We start from the raw sequence: 14,443 nt of genomic DNA on the forward strand, positions 1-14,443 counted from the left end.
GAGACAATTTGTTCTTCACAGAGTTCTTAATTCGATATATATATATATATATATATATATATATATATATATATATATATATATGGTGGATACTTTCAAATCCACCAGAAAGTTTTAAAGACTTGTGTTTTTATTACTTTGTGTTTTTGATTTATTTAACTTGTGATTCCGCACCTTGCAAATCAAAACACTTATATATATATTTTGAGTTAGAACATTTTATAGTTCAAGAACAAGTTTACTAGAATTACATTCAACCCCCCTTCTGTAATTCTTGCTGCATTGTTAGGGACTAACAATTGGTATCAGAGCAAGCTTTTGAAGCACAAAGAGTTTAAAGATCACAACAAACAACAAGATGAACAAGAAGGATGTTGGAGTCAAGATTCCTTTCCTGGACAAAAATAATTACCATCACTGGAAGGTAAAGATGCATCTTCATTTACTTTCTCAAGATGAGGCCTATGTGGATTGCATAGAGAGAGGTCCTCATGTACCAATGAGAGCTGCAACTGGAAATGAGCCATCAGTTCCCAAGCCAACGCATGAATGGTTAGATCCTGATATTAAACAAGTCAGGAAAGACAAGAAGGCCATGAATATTCTGTTCAATGGAGTTGATGGTGACATGTTTGATAACATCATTAATAGCAAGGAAGTTTTAGATACCATTCAAATAATCTGTGATGGCACTGAACAAGTTAGAGAAAACAAGATGCGGTTACTAATTCAGCAATATGAGCATTTCCACTGTGAAGAAGGTGAAACTCTCACTGATATCTTTAGTAGATTTCAAAAGCTACTAAATGCTCTGAAACTGCATGGAAGAGTCTACCAAACCAAAGATTCTAACCTCAAATTCCTGAGATCCCTTCCAAAAGAATGGAAACCAATGACAGTCTCCTTGAGAAATTCACAAGAATACAAGGAGTTTACACTAGAGAGACTGTATGGCATTCTAAAGACTTATGAGCTTGAAATAGAGTAAGATGAAAGAATGGAGAAACGGAGGAAGAAAGGAGGGTCCATTGCACTGGTTTCTGAGTTAGAGAAAGAGAAGGAGATGAAGATGGAAGTTGTTGAATCTACATCAAAGGTCTGTGAAAGCAAGGGAAAAGGGTTGGTAGTTGATAATGAAGATCCATTGAGTCAAGATGACATGGATGATATTGATGAACACTTAGCATTCTTAACCAGGAGGTTTTCCAAGCTCAAGTTCAAAAAGAACTTTGGAGCTGCTAAGCCAAATAGAAATATGGTGGATAAATCAAAATTCAAATGTTTCAAATGTGGTTTAGCTGGTCATTTTGCAAATGAATGCAGAAAGTCAGATTCCAAGAAAAATTTTGAGCCTGTTGATTATAAACAGAATTATTGTTAGGTCCCAATATGTTTGTAGAAGGGGGGGTTGAATACAAACTATATCGTTTAATCGAATATAATGCGGAATAAAAAAGTGAAACAAAATTCAAGTTAAATAAAACTATTATTAAACTTAAAAGGTGTTACAACAATGGTATCGTTTACAAGGGATTAATCTCAAATTAATTATCACAAATCTAGAATAAATTTGACATGAACTTTTTCTATTTTTGTAATAAAAAGATCAAATGCTAAAAGCAATTTGAGATTAAGTTCTAGGGATTTTGATCCGCTAGATAGTTACACAAGAACAATATAATGATTTCTAGTGGTTTGGATTTAACTGGAATAACTAGAAATTAATGGTCTTGAAATTTGCAGTTGCAGATGAAATATTTTTGGGCGGCTGCTTCTGTGTTCTTGGTTGGTTAAAGATTATTGAATAAATCTGCTGCTTCTGTCTTTTATAATTCAATCAACAGAATCCACTTGAACTGGCATGACAATCCCATAGCTGGTAGAACTTTCGGTGAGACAATCTGTTGTACTACCATGACAATCAGTATGACTATCTCCTGAACTAGCAAGACAATCGGCATGACAATTGATTGAACTAGCAAGACAATCCCATAGCTGGTAGAACTTTCGGTATGACAATCAATTTGAATTAGTATGACTTTCGGTATGAAAATCTGATTGTCATACCAGTTCAATTGATTGTCATGCTGAATTAATATTGAATATAAATTCAAAATCAATTCTGAAAATTCATAATATTAATTCAGAATTAGTTAATCAATTAATCAATAAATTAATCTTTGCAGATACAATTTATTTTCTTAATTAAATTATATGACTTAATTAATTAATAGAGAATTAATACTACTCTTGAACATCAACCATTCTTCTGAAAATCTTCTGAAAATCACTGTCAATTATGATTCAATTCCACCACTTCAATGTTGACACTCGATGTACTGTGTGGTTCATGAGTGACTAACTTTCATGACGTTTCTTCATGTCTTGACTTTGATAACTTGATTTTCTTCAGATTAAATCTCTGTAATTATCTGATACCCTGACAAGATCTCTGTCACTTGATTAAATCCACAATCTTGATTTATATCACTGAGGCTTGATCAATTTCTTGAACTTCTACCAGTGAAGTAATTCCTCAAGTTTGTAGATGAACATTGTTTTTGAATCCTTTGACAGATGTTACTTTGTGAGATCTCTTTGACGGTAGATCCACTATTTACTTGTTACATTCTTATTTGAGTTGAGTTACATCCTCGAATAAACAAATAGGCTATGACATATGCCTTTCAATCTCCCCTTATTTGTTTGTTAGACAATAACAACAAATACCTAGAGGATAACTCAACTAACAAATAAGAAAAAGATGTAAATAGAAATGCAAAGTAAATAGCATAAAAGTTCTGGATAACATTTAACATTTTCCAGATTACAAATAGATGTTCCTCTAGACTGAACATATCTTCAAGTAGTTTCATCTTCTTTTGTACAACCACATTTCCTGTTGAGAAGCTCATATCTCTCTTGCTTCTCCCCCTCTGAGAATCAACTGCTTAAAGGAGATCACCTTATGTTTACCACCTCTCCCGTATAATAGGATCTGTACTTACAAACAACAATGGTGTGGTGTAGTGTACATATGCTTTACCTTTTTCTTTCCTCCTGCTATTTCTCCCCCTTAGTTGAGGAATCCTCCAAACTATTACTTAAGCTTTTATCTCCCCCTTAGAGAAGGAATGTATGTCGTTGTCTGAAGAAGTTCTCATGTTTCACTTGGTTGGAAAAGAAAGAACAAGTAGTTTCTCTTTCTTCCTCACTGTGAGTGTGTGATTCTGTTTAGTGTACCTCACATGTGTTTCACTCTTCTCTCCACTCGTGTTTACACGTATTCTCACAATTGTATTATGTAGGATTTTATACATCACAGAAGCATGGTAAAACATTTTCTTGATATAAAATCCATATAATACGCATACAAATTGTGAATAAATCGAGGGATCGATTACTAACTTTTAATAGCGATCCAAGAACGATGAACGGAGATCCCTAGCAGCTGCTCCTCAATTGTGAAGCACTCCACCGGTATCCACCAAGAGATCAAAGTAATGGAGGGAGGAAGAGGTTGAGAGAATTAGGGTTTTTCTTATTCTTTTTTTTTGGGTTGAGGCAAATAGGGTTTATAATAGTATATTTATAGGAAAAAATTTCAGCTGAAAATTTTTCCCATAAAATATTATTATTATTAACCTTCTAATTGATTATTCTTATTAACCAATTAAAAAATAATTAAAACACCTTTTAATCATTAATCCCTTTTCTAAACACTTTAGAAAAATAATTCTCTCACTTGATTTAATTTCCAAAATTAAATTCTTAATTAATAATATTAAGAATTTTTCTTAATTAATTTATAATTAATTAAATCTCATTTAATCAATTATTAATTTTTTTAATTAATTATTTATTTCACAAATAAATAATTACCGACCATTATTAATTAATTTCTCCACCATTAAATCATTCTCTTCTATGGTGTGACCCTGTAGGTTCAATATTAAGCCGGTAGTAGAAATAAATAATAATAAAACTATTTTATCATTATTTATATAAATTCTCTAATTCATTAAATATGATTAATTAATAAATTAATCATATTTATTCTACATCGTGAGGGATACTTCTCAGCATATCGCGACTATCCGGATAATACGAATTCACTGCTTAGAATACCAAGAACCTATTCAGTGAATAGTTACCGTACAATTAATTCCTTCTACCCTGCAATGTCACGATTAAATACAAGGCATGAAACTCGTGTCAAGCCTATCTTATTTAATCATGTGCTTTCCCATTCACCATGCTTAGTTCTAATTAATGTGAATTAGAAACTCCTTTCTAATTTCATTCACTCTGGCCAGAGATTCCTGAACTAGCATAAGTGGATCAGCATTGAACATTCTCTTCCTTCACTGGAAGGGGTAGATCCTTTATTGATCATACAATATCTTCGTGTACAAATTCCTACACCCAGTAGAGCCCTTATTATTGTCCCTGGAGACTAAGAACTAAACCAAAGTATAGTTCAGTGTACACAAGATGACTATGATGACCTCAAGTCTAAGGATACTTGTACAACTATCACTATGTGAACATCTGCTGACACGTTAGTGAACTCCATCAGTTGTTCAGATGTGTGAGTCATGTTCAGTGAACTTATTCTATAATAAGCACCTACATACTAGCTATAGTGTCACCACACAAATGTCTATGAGAACAGACATCCTTCATAATGATGCAAGCATAGTATGTATCGATTTTTGTGGATTACTAATTACCAGTTAGTAATCCTACGACCAGGAAATATTTAAGTTCAGAGTTATCATCTTTTAGGTCTCATTATTATGATCTCATCATAATCCATAAAAGGCTTTACTCTAAACTATGGTATATCTTATTTAAACACTTAAATAGATAAAGCCCACAATAAAACCAAAACAAGTCTTTTATTAATATCAATGAAATCAAAACAGATTACATAAAAGTTATTCCTAAATCATCATACATGATTGGACTTAGGACACATCTCTTTCAATCTCCCACTTTTACTAAAGCCAATCACTCTGGTATCTAATACACATCTTGTCTTTATGATGATCAAAGTGACTTTGAGAAAGTGGTTTTGTTAAAGGGTCTGCTATGTTGTTATGTGTGTCAACTCTCTTGACGTTGACATCTCCTCTTTCAACAATCTCCCTAATCAGATGAAAGCGTCGCAAAATATTTCCTATAAGAAGTATGTCATCCGCATACAATACAAGAAATGTTACCGCGCTCCCACTAACCTTCTTGTAGACACATGGTTCATCTATGTTTTTTTGATAAAACCAAACTCTTTGATTGTCTCATCAAAATGGATGTTCCATCTATGAGAAGCTTGCTTTAAACCATATATGGTTCGCAGCAGCTTACACACTAGGTGTTCATTTCTCTTGGAAAGAAAACCCTCTGGCTGTGTCATATACACTTCCTCTTCAAGTTTCCCATTGAGGAAGGGCGTTTTCACGTCCATTTGCCAGATCTCATAGTCGTAGTAAGCAGCAATCGCAGGCAAAATCCGAATTAATTTTAACAGGGCTAGAGGTGAAAAAGTTTCATCAAAGTCTATCCCTTGCCTTTATTTGAATCCTTTTGTCACGAGCCTGGCCTTATAGGTCTCAACCTGGCCATCTGCTCCAATATTTCTTTTGTATACCCATTTGCACTCAATAGGCTTCACACCCTCAGGTGCTTCAACCAAAGTCCATACTTAGTTGGTATACATAGATTCCATTTCGGATTTCATGGCACTTTACCATTTCTCTGAGTCAACACTACTCATAGCCTCATTATAGGTCATAGGGTCGTCATCATCAATGATTGACAACTCATTGTCATTCTCAATGACAAGGCCATAATACCTCTCAGATTGGCGAGACACTCTCCCTGTCCTACGAATGGGCTGTTCCACAGAAGGTTGTTCAGTCTGAATAGGTGTTTCCACTTGAACCGTAGTAGTTTGTGCTTCTTGAACTTCATCAAGTTCAATCTTGCTCCCACTGTTTCCTTCAAGGATAAACTGCTTTTCCAAGAAGGTAGCATGTCTGGAGACAAACACCCTATGATCGGTGTAAAAGTAATACCCTAAAGTCTCTTTAGGATATCCCAAAAAATTACATTTTATGGATCGAGATTCCAGCTTATCTGGGTCAACTTTCTTGACATAAGTTGGACATCCCCAAATCTTAACGTGTTTAAGACTCGGTTTCCTTTCTTTCCATATCTCATATGGAGTTTGAGGAACAGATTTGGAAGGCACCTTATTCGGTAAATATGCTGAGGTTTCCAATGCATAACCCCACAGGAATACGGGAAGATTCACATAGCTCATCATGGACCGAACCATGTCTAACAAAGTTCGATTTCTCCTTTCAAATACCCCATTCAACTGTGGAGTATATGGAGGAGTCCACTGGGAGACTATACCATTTTCTTTGAGATAAGCTAGAAACTCTCCATTCAAGTATTCACCACCTCGATCTGATCGAAGAGTTATAATACTATGTTTGGTTTGTTTCTCCACTTCATACTTATAGTCTTTGAACTTTTCAAAGGCTTCAGACTTGTGTTTCATCAAATACACATATCTGAATCTAGATCGATCATCTATGAAAGTAATGAAGTATGAAAATCCACCCATGGCTTGCGTAGACATTGGTCCACATACATATGTGTGTACCAATCCTAGCAAATCTGCAGCCCTCTCTCCATGTCCACTAAATGGAGATTTGGTCATTTTACCCAATAGACAAGACTCACATGTAGGATATGATTCAAAATTAAAGGGGTCAAGTAACCCTTCCTTATGCAATGTTCGCAGTCTATTTTCACTAATATGACCAAGTCTACAGTGCCACAAGAAAGTGAGATTTTCATCATCCCTTTTTCTTTTATTAGTATGTTCAATTTGTAGTAAATTATGCTCTATGTCACATACATACAGACCATTGTTTAAAATACCACTTCCATAAAGAACGTTATCTCTAAGAATTGAACATTTATTATTCTGAATAACAAACGAAAATCCAGCCAAGTCTAACATGGGAATAGAAATTATATTCCTCACAATCGAGGGAAAAAATAACAATTATTTAAAACAATAGTCTTGCCCGTAGGCATATGTAAATGAAATGATCCTACATCTTCAGCAGCAACTCTTGCTCCATTTCTCATCCGTAGAATCACCTCCTCTTCTTCAAGAGTCGTACTTCTCCTTAGTCCCTGCAACGAATTACAAATATGAGAACCACAGGCGGTATCTAATACCCAAGTAGAAATTTGATTTAATGACATATTCAATTCAATCATGAACATACCTGAAACAGAAGTGGTAGTCTCACTACCCTTCTTCTTCTTCAATTCTGCAAGGTAAACCTTGCACTTTCTCTTCTAGTGCCCCACCTTGTTACAGTGAAAGCAAACAGCTTTGCTCTTGGGGTCTTCAGCTTTTGGTGGAACCGGCTTTTTCTCAACTACTTTCTTCTTCTTGGAAGGGTTATTCTTCCTTTTCTTAGGATTGGAACCTTCACCAATTAGAAGAACATAACTCTTCTTAGGAGGAAAATTCGATTCCACAGTCTTCAACATGTTGTGGAGTTCAGGCAGGCTGACATCCAGCTTATTCATGTGAAAGTTCACAACAAACTGCGAGAACGAACCCGGAAGTGATTGCAAGACCAAGTCTTGGCTCAGCTCCCCATCCATGGCAAAACCAAGTTGTCCAAGACGTTCAATCAAATTGATCATCTTAAGTACATGGTCATTCACAGATGATCCCTCAGACATCCTACAACCGAACAGCTCCTTCGATATCTCATATCGAGCTGTCCTCCCTGCCACATCATACAACTCTTGTGGATGCATAAGGATAGTATGAGCATCCATATGCTCATGCTGCTTCTGTAGCTCAATGTTCATGGAAGCTAGCATGATGTGTTAGGTCACACTTTCACTGTAGAGGGGGTGAATACAGTGTTTATCACAATCAAATCAAACTTCAATAACTTATGTAACAGAAAACAAACTTTATTTAAACAATAAACTCTGTTACAATCTGGAACTGTTATCTCTCAGTGATGAACAAAATATCACGAGAGCTGCTAGAGTTATACTAAATAATATTCTCGATAATGATAACACATATAGTGTAAACTCTATTTCTGTGTTTATATACTACACAGTTACAAGATATTCGCTAATTGATATGGAATATAATTCTGCTTCCTAAAATATATCAATCAGATATCTTCTATTCCAAGTATTCCATTCTTCACGGAATTCCTTCTTCATGCATATCTCTTCTCATGTTTATCTTGATCTTCTTAACTTTAATCAGCTACTGTCCTTATCTGATCGTCCTTCAGCACTTAAGTTCTGATATCTATCTCCTGATAACATAAGTACTGATATCCCTTAAGTTCTGACTTCCAGTATAAGTACTGATCAGTTAAGTACTGATTTGTTCTGTTCAAATAAGATCTGAAATCTAAACATAAAACATATTAGCCATGACATTATCAAATATATCTAACAATCTCCCCCAACTTGTAAATTAACAAAATATACAAGTTTAACAGATATTTGATGATGTCAAAAACATTAAGTACAAATGCATGAGAAATAGACAAGATAACTACAACTTACAGTCCTTAAAGTTTTTACCACTTCAACTTCTGATAACAACTTCAATCTGTATAAATATCAGAATTTAAGCAGTTGTAGATCTTCGACTTGGCTTCATCATTTTCTGATCTCTCTGATGTCAGGAGTTGTTCTGAGATAATTCTTCAACAAACATTTCTCAGCATATCTGAGTTCATCAATCATTCTCCGTTTGACATCTTTAAGCTCTGCAGTATCTTCACCAGTTTGAAATATTGCAGCTCTGAGATCATTAATCTTTGCTTTTCTCAACTCCCGATCTAGTCTTATGACATAAGCTTTATTAGACTCTAGATTGAATTCAAGCCCCTTAATACCAAGATATGTTCTGATCTGTGCAGTATTAGGCTTCATATCAACAATATCACCATTGTGATTTCTGTACTTTGGAACATATCTGCTGTCAGACTTAACAGAATAAAGTCTTTTCTGTCTCTGAATCTGTTCCTTTAAGTAGTTTGCAGCAGTCTCTGTTATTCTGTCATCCACTTGAAGTAAGAACAATACATGCTCCAATTCTTCAAAATACTTCAACGGAATGGCATTTTGTCTTATATGATAAACCCTACCATCTGTCATGAAATACAACATGATGTATTCTTTCAAGTAGGTATGGTAAACCATCTGTACAGATTCTAGTTGATTCAATCTTTCAGGAGTTGCTCCAATACCTGGTTCACACAAGGAAGTTGGATCATCAGTAGTGTTGTGTACTCTTCTTTCATCAGCACTTCCCAATCCAGTTTTATCTCTAGCTTCCTTTCCAGTAACTACTCTTGCTTCAAAACCACTTGAAGTAGTCTTCAAAGATTGAGTCTGTTTTGCTTTAGTGAATCCTGGTAGGAGTGTTTTAGATTTATTTTCTGATATCAAGTTAACTTGAGCACTGTCAGAGGTTACTTGCTTCTTCTGAATATCAGAACTTACAATTTCTTGACTCTGAACAACTTGAGCCATGTCAGAGGTTGTTTTAAGAACTTTTCTTGAAGTCAGAGCAATATTATCTTTTCCATCAGTAATTTCTTCTTTCTCAGGAGGTACATAAGGCTTGATAGGTTCACCAACCTTTTCTTTACCCTTGGATCTTGGATCTATCTGTGGTTGTGATCTAGCCAAAGTTTCTTCAGTATGTATCATTTCTTTGATCACAATGCCTTTAGGTTTTGGAAGTAACTTTTTACCAGAAGCTTCAGATTTAGATGTGACTTTCTCTGATTTAAGTCTGGCTTCTTCTTCCTTTAAACTTTCCAAGTCCATCCCTGGATTTTCTTGAAGAAATAACTGTCTTGACATTTCCTCATCAAGATCTAGAAGTTCATCAGAACTTATTCTTTTACCAGCAGCAGAACTTATTCTTTTCCCAGTATCAGAACTTGTTCTGTGACTAGCTTGTCTTGATGTAAACCTTCTACCTTGACTATGACCACTACCCATTCCAGAGTTTCCTTGGTCATCTTTTCCATCATCCTTTCCTTGCAGTGACTTGTTGGTTTTGCATTTGGACTTAATTACCTTCTCCCCCTTTTTGGCATCAGCAGGTAATAAAAGAGAGATAAGTAGTTCCACTGAGGTCTGGATTTCAGTAAGTTGCGATTGCTGAGAAGCTTGATTTGTCAGAATTTGATCAATCTGAGCTTGTTGTTTCTCTTGAGTTTTCTCAATATAAGCAACCCTGTCAATGGTAGGTTGGAAGAACTTTTTCTTATCAAGTTTCCAAACTTGTTCCTGTTTAATAAAGTTCTCCTGAATCTTGTGTAGCTCTGCATGAGTATTGGAATGAAGACCTTGTAGATGTTTAGTACTCAATGCAGTGACTCTAAGCTGGGTTTTACAATCATCAGAATTTAACATTTCATCAGCTTTAGTCAAGTGCTCAGCAAGATGTAAAGCATTTGGAACACATGAAACTGAGTTCCATTCCTTAGTCCACTCCTGACCTGCAGGAGTTTCACTCCAAGGTACTGGTGCATCCCTGATAACAAACTCCTTTAGCAGTTCAGACTTAGGAAGAGTCAATGGAGGAGTATGTCCTGAAGGACCTGCTGCATCAGCATCTACAGTTGTAGCAGCTTCACCAGTATCTCCAACATTTGCAGCATCAGAACTTAAAGAATCAGTATCTTCTGATAAGACAACTGTGTGAGTAGCAATGGAGGCTTCAACATCCTCTAATTGCTGATCGGATACTAAGTTCTGATCAACAGCCATATCCTGATGCTCACCTAAAAACTGATCATCATCTTGATGCAGAGAAGGTGATAGTGATAACTCAGGAGTTTGAACAGCATCAGTAACAGGTGTTGTGGAGGGATTATTTGTTGTTGGAGCTTCTAACAAAAGTATTTCAGGCACAACCAAGTTCTGAATATCAATTTCAGCACTTGTGCCTGGATCAACAAGAGATATAGAAGGTGAATTAGCCTTGTCAGATACAGGTTCCTGAGATTGAGTTGACGGAGAAGAAGTGACTGGAGCAAATTCCTTGTCTTGCGAGATCAGAGATTCCTGATCCCCTTCCTTAGCTGCTTCCTCCTCATCATCTGAAACTGGCCTCTGTGCCCTCTGTTTCTTGTACTTCCTTGTTGATGTGGATTCCTTGGGAGTTGCAGGAACCGTCATACGTCTAAGCCTCTTGAGAAGCCTAGAACCCCCAATTGCAGAATCCTTCTGAGAAGTTGCCTTCTCAGCTTCATATATCATAGGTTCTGAAGATGGAATCTGATCCTCAGAATCTGATTCATCTCTCAAAGTAATCCTCCGCTTCTTCTGAGATGTTTGAGGAACAGTCTTTGTTCTCTTTGGCTTAGAGGATGTAGTCTTCACAGTAGGTGCTGAAGAAGAAGGTTGAGCATTCCGATGTGCTGACTTAGAATTGGGATGGCATCAAAATTTGAACACTTGTTGCCAAAGGCCTTGGTGATGCAATCGAAGAAGAAACTCCATTCTCTTCTGATATTAGCCCGTTTCAATTGTCCAAGTTTCGTCAGACTCTTTTCATATCCCAATTCAGCCATTAACTCCCGAAGGGCTGAGTCCTCTGGAACTGAGAAAGTACAATCCTCTGGAAGATGTAAAGCCCTGCGTACTGTACCAGGAGTGACTACAAAAGATGAATCACCCACTTGGAAAATAATACTGGGAGTTCCACGGTTACCACCATCATCAAAAACGCCAGTCCTCCAGAACCTCAGAACTTGTTGACTTGAAAAGAATTCAGGCTGAGTTAAGGCGTACCCAACCTCACTATGTGCAAGAAGATCTTGCACAAAATGCAATTCAGATGGAGCTTCAGCATGATCAAGAATTGCAGCATAGTTGTTTGGAACGAACTTTGCTCCATCAATGATTAAATCCTTTGGTGCCATGAAAAAAATATTGAAATTCAAGTATGCCTGTTAGGTGTTTGAGATAATATCTGTATGAAAACAACGGAAATAGTAAAGTGAAAGAGAGTAAAAGTAAGAAGAGAGATAGAAGATGAAGAAATTAAAAAGATTAAAGAAATCTTCTCTCTGCTGTACTTATACAAAAAAATGTTACCGTTGGACACCTGTCAGACATGCAGTAATAACGGATAGTTACTGGGCTCGAGAAAACAGTAATCATGACTTACCCATTTGCCGAGTTTCAAGGAAAAAAAAAACTGTTCCTTTTATCAAGGGAAACAATTCAAATTTTAACCCGTTATCACTGATTGGATTGTTTTTCACTGCAACATTAATATTCTGAAAATGAATCATGTTAAAAATGACCGAGATAATTTCTATGAATAAGTGCTGACGGAGAATCAGAACTTAAATAAAAACAAAATTTAAATGGTCATCAGAATATCAATCAGGATTTATCAACACAAGATAAAATAACTCAGAGACAAAATCTTGAAGTAAAGACAGTTTTCATTAATATATCAAGTCAATACATATATGAAATAGAAATTACATCAATACAAGATTTTCCCTAAGCTTCGAATCCTAACATCAACAGCTTTAGTCCTAGCTAAGAAGCCTGACAAAGCTGAGGATGAAGAAGAACAGGAAGAAGATGAGATTAAGTCATCTTCCTCTTCCTATCTTCGACAAACAAGATAGCGAGTCGAATGATTCGCTCTTGCTGACGGATAGCTTCCCGCCTTTCCTCCTCCAGGCGCTCCAGATGGCGATGATAATCCATCTCGAAGAATAGAAGGTGAGCCAGCACCTCCTGTGGGACAGAGTCCCAGATCTCCTCAGGAATGGCTGTTATATGCCACTCCTGCCGCCACTCGGCACAACTGAGTTCCATTGTGAAGGTTTGTGTGTTCAAAAACATGTTGAATCGAACCATTTTATTTTTGACAGAAGAAGGAGGATAAGTGTGTGAGAAGAATGTGATGGAAAGACTGATGTGAAGTGGTTGTATATATAGGCAAGAGAATGCCAAGAGACGCAAAGAAATTGAATGCTGACAGGTAGAATTAATTCTACCTCGTCTCCCTAGACCTTGAAAAAGAATAACAGTCATTGGAAAAGGAATGTGCACATGTAACAAGAGTGATCTGTTCAAGGACGAGTGCCATTATGTTTTAACCATAGACTATTAATCTTCCACTTCAACATTTCGAAATTAATCTGAGACTGTTACCAAATTTTATTCACAGATAAGTCAAGTAAAGGGTTAGACTGAAAAATCAGAACTTAGACCTATACCAGAACTTAACAGTCATCAGAACATAATGTCTTAACTCGAACAAGGAATATCTATCTTAGTAAATACTCATACAAGTTCTTAGTTATGAACGTCAGAACTTGTCCTCAGAATTTGTGCAGAAATGACACAATGACTGTTTATCTAAAATAACATAGACCACCACAGAAATTTCATCATTCATATGGAGTGATGTGTGTGTGCATTAAGCTAAATAACAGACAAAGAGTAAAGTCTGATCTACTTCAGTACATCTTAGAAATAAGTCATAATTAAAATTTTGCTAAAGAGCTGTCATTATCCTGAAACCTACTGATAAATGAGTTCATGCATGAGTCCACCTCTACTGTTTTTGTGCTAATTTTATGCATCTTTTGAAATTCTATTTTACAGAGGCTTCTCAGTGTAAGTGAGTCACGACTGTTTATTAGAATTTATGCTATTATCAGAGTATTTCTCCAGTAATCATAGAGTGTGAAAAGTCACCAAGAAAAATATTTTGCTTTTCTAATGCATATTTACTTAATACCAGCAATGCACTTGGGTCGTCCCATTCACATTTTTACTCTAGATCTCAAAGGAGTACCTGATATTATTCTTTGATTCTTTTTCTTTTTCTTTTGATAAGTGAGGTTTATCAGCACTTAGTACATTCAGCAGTTTTACTAGAATCAGAACTTAAACAGATGAGTAGCATTATTCTAATTTGTGACTTAGTAATAAGATATACAAAGTAAACTTAACTAAGCTCAGTTATCAGAATTTGCTTGTGTCATAAGATTTCCACAGAAATAATTACTTCTTTCATGGGATCATTTGTTTATTGAAGACTAGTAGGTCAGTATCTAGCACAGTTATCCTCATAGGATTAAATAGTTACTGAAACAGACATATCACTTATCAGAGTTTAGAAACATATATCAGACAACAGTCAGTACTTAAAGACATTTATCAATTAATGCACAGAATATACAAAGAGATTAATTCTGTAAATACTGATCATAAAGTCTGATAACATAGAACAAGTTTAAGCAGATTTAGAGAAAGAACCTGAAATCATTCCAAGTTCATTTACCAATTTTGAAAAGGTAGCTTCACACAGTGG

The sequence above is a fragment of the Apium graveolens genome, chromosome 2 (genome assembly GCF_009905375.1).
Source record: "Apium graveolens cultivar Ventura chromosome 2, ASM990537v1, whole genome shotgun sequence".
NCBI classification, from domain to species: Eukaryota; Viridiplantae; Streptophyta; class Magnoliopsida; order Apiales; family Apiaceae; genus Apium; species Apium graveolens.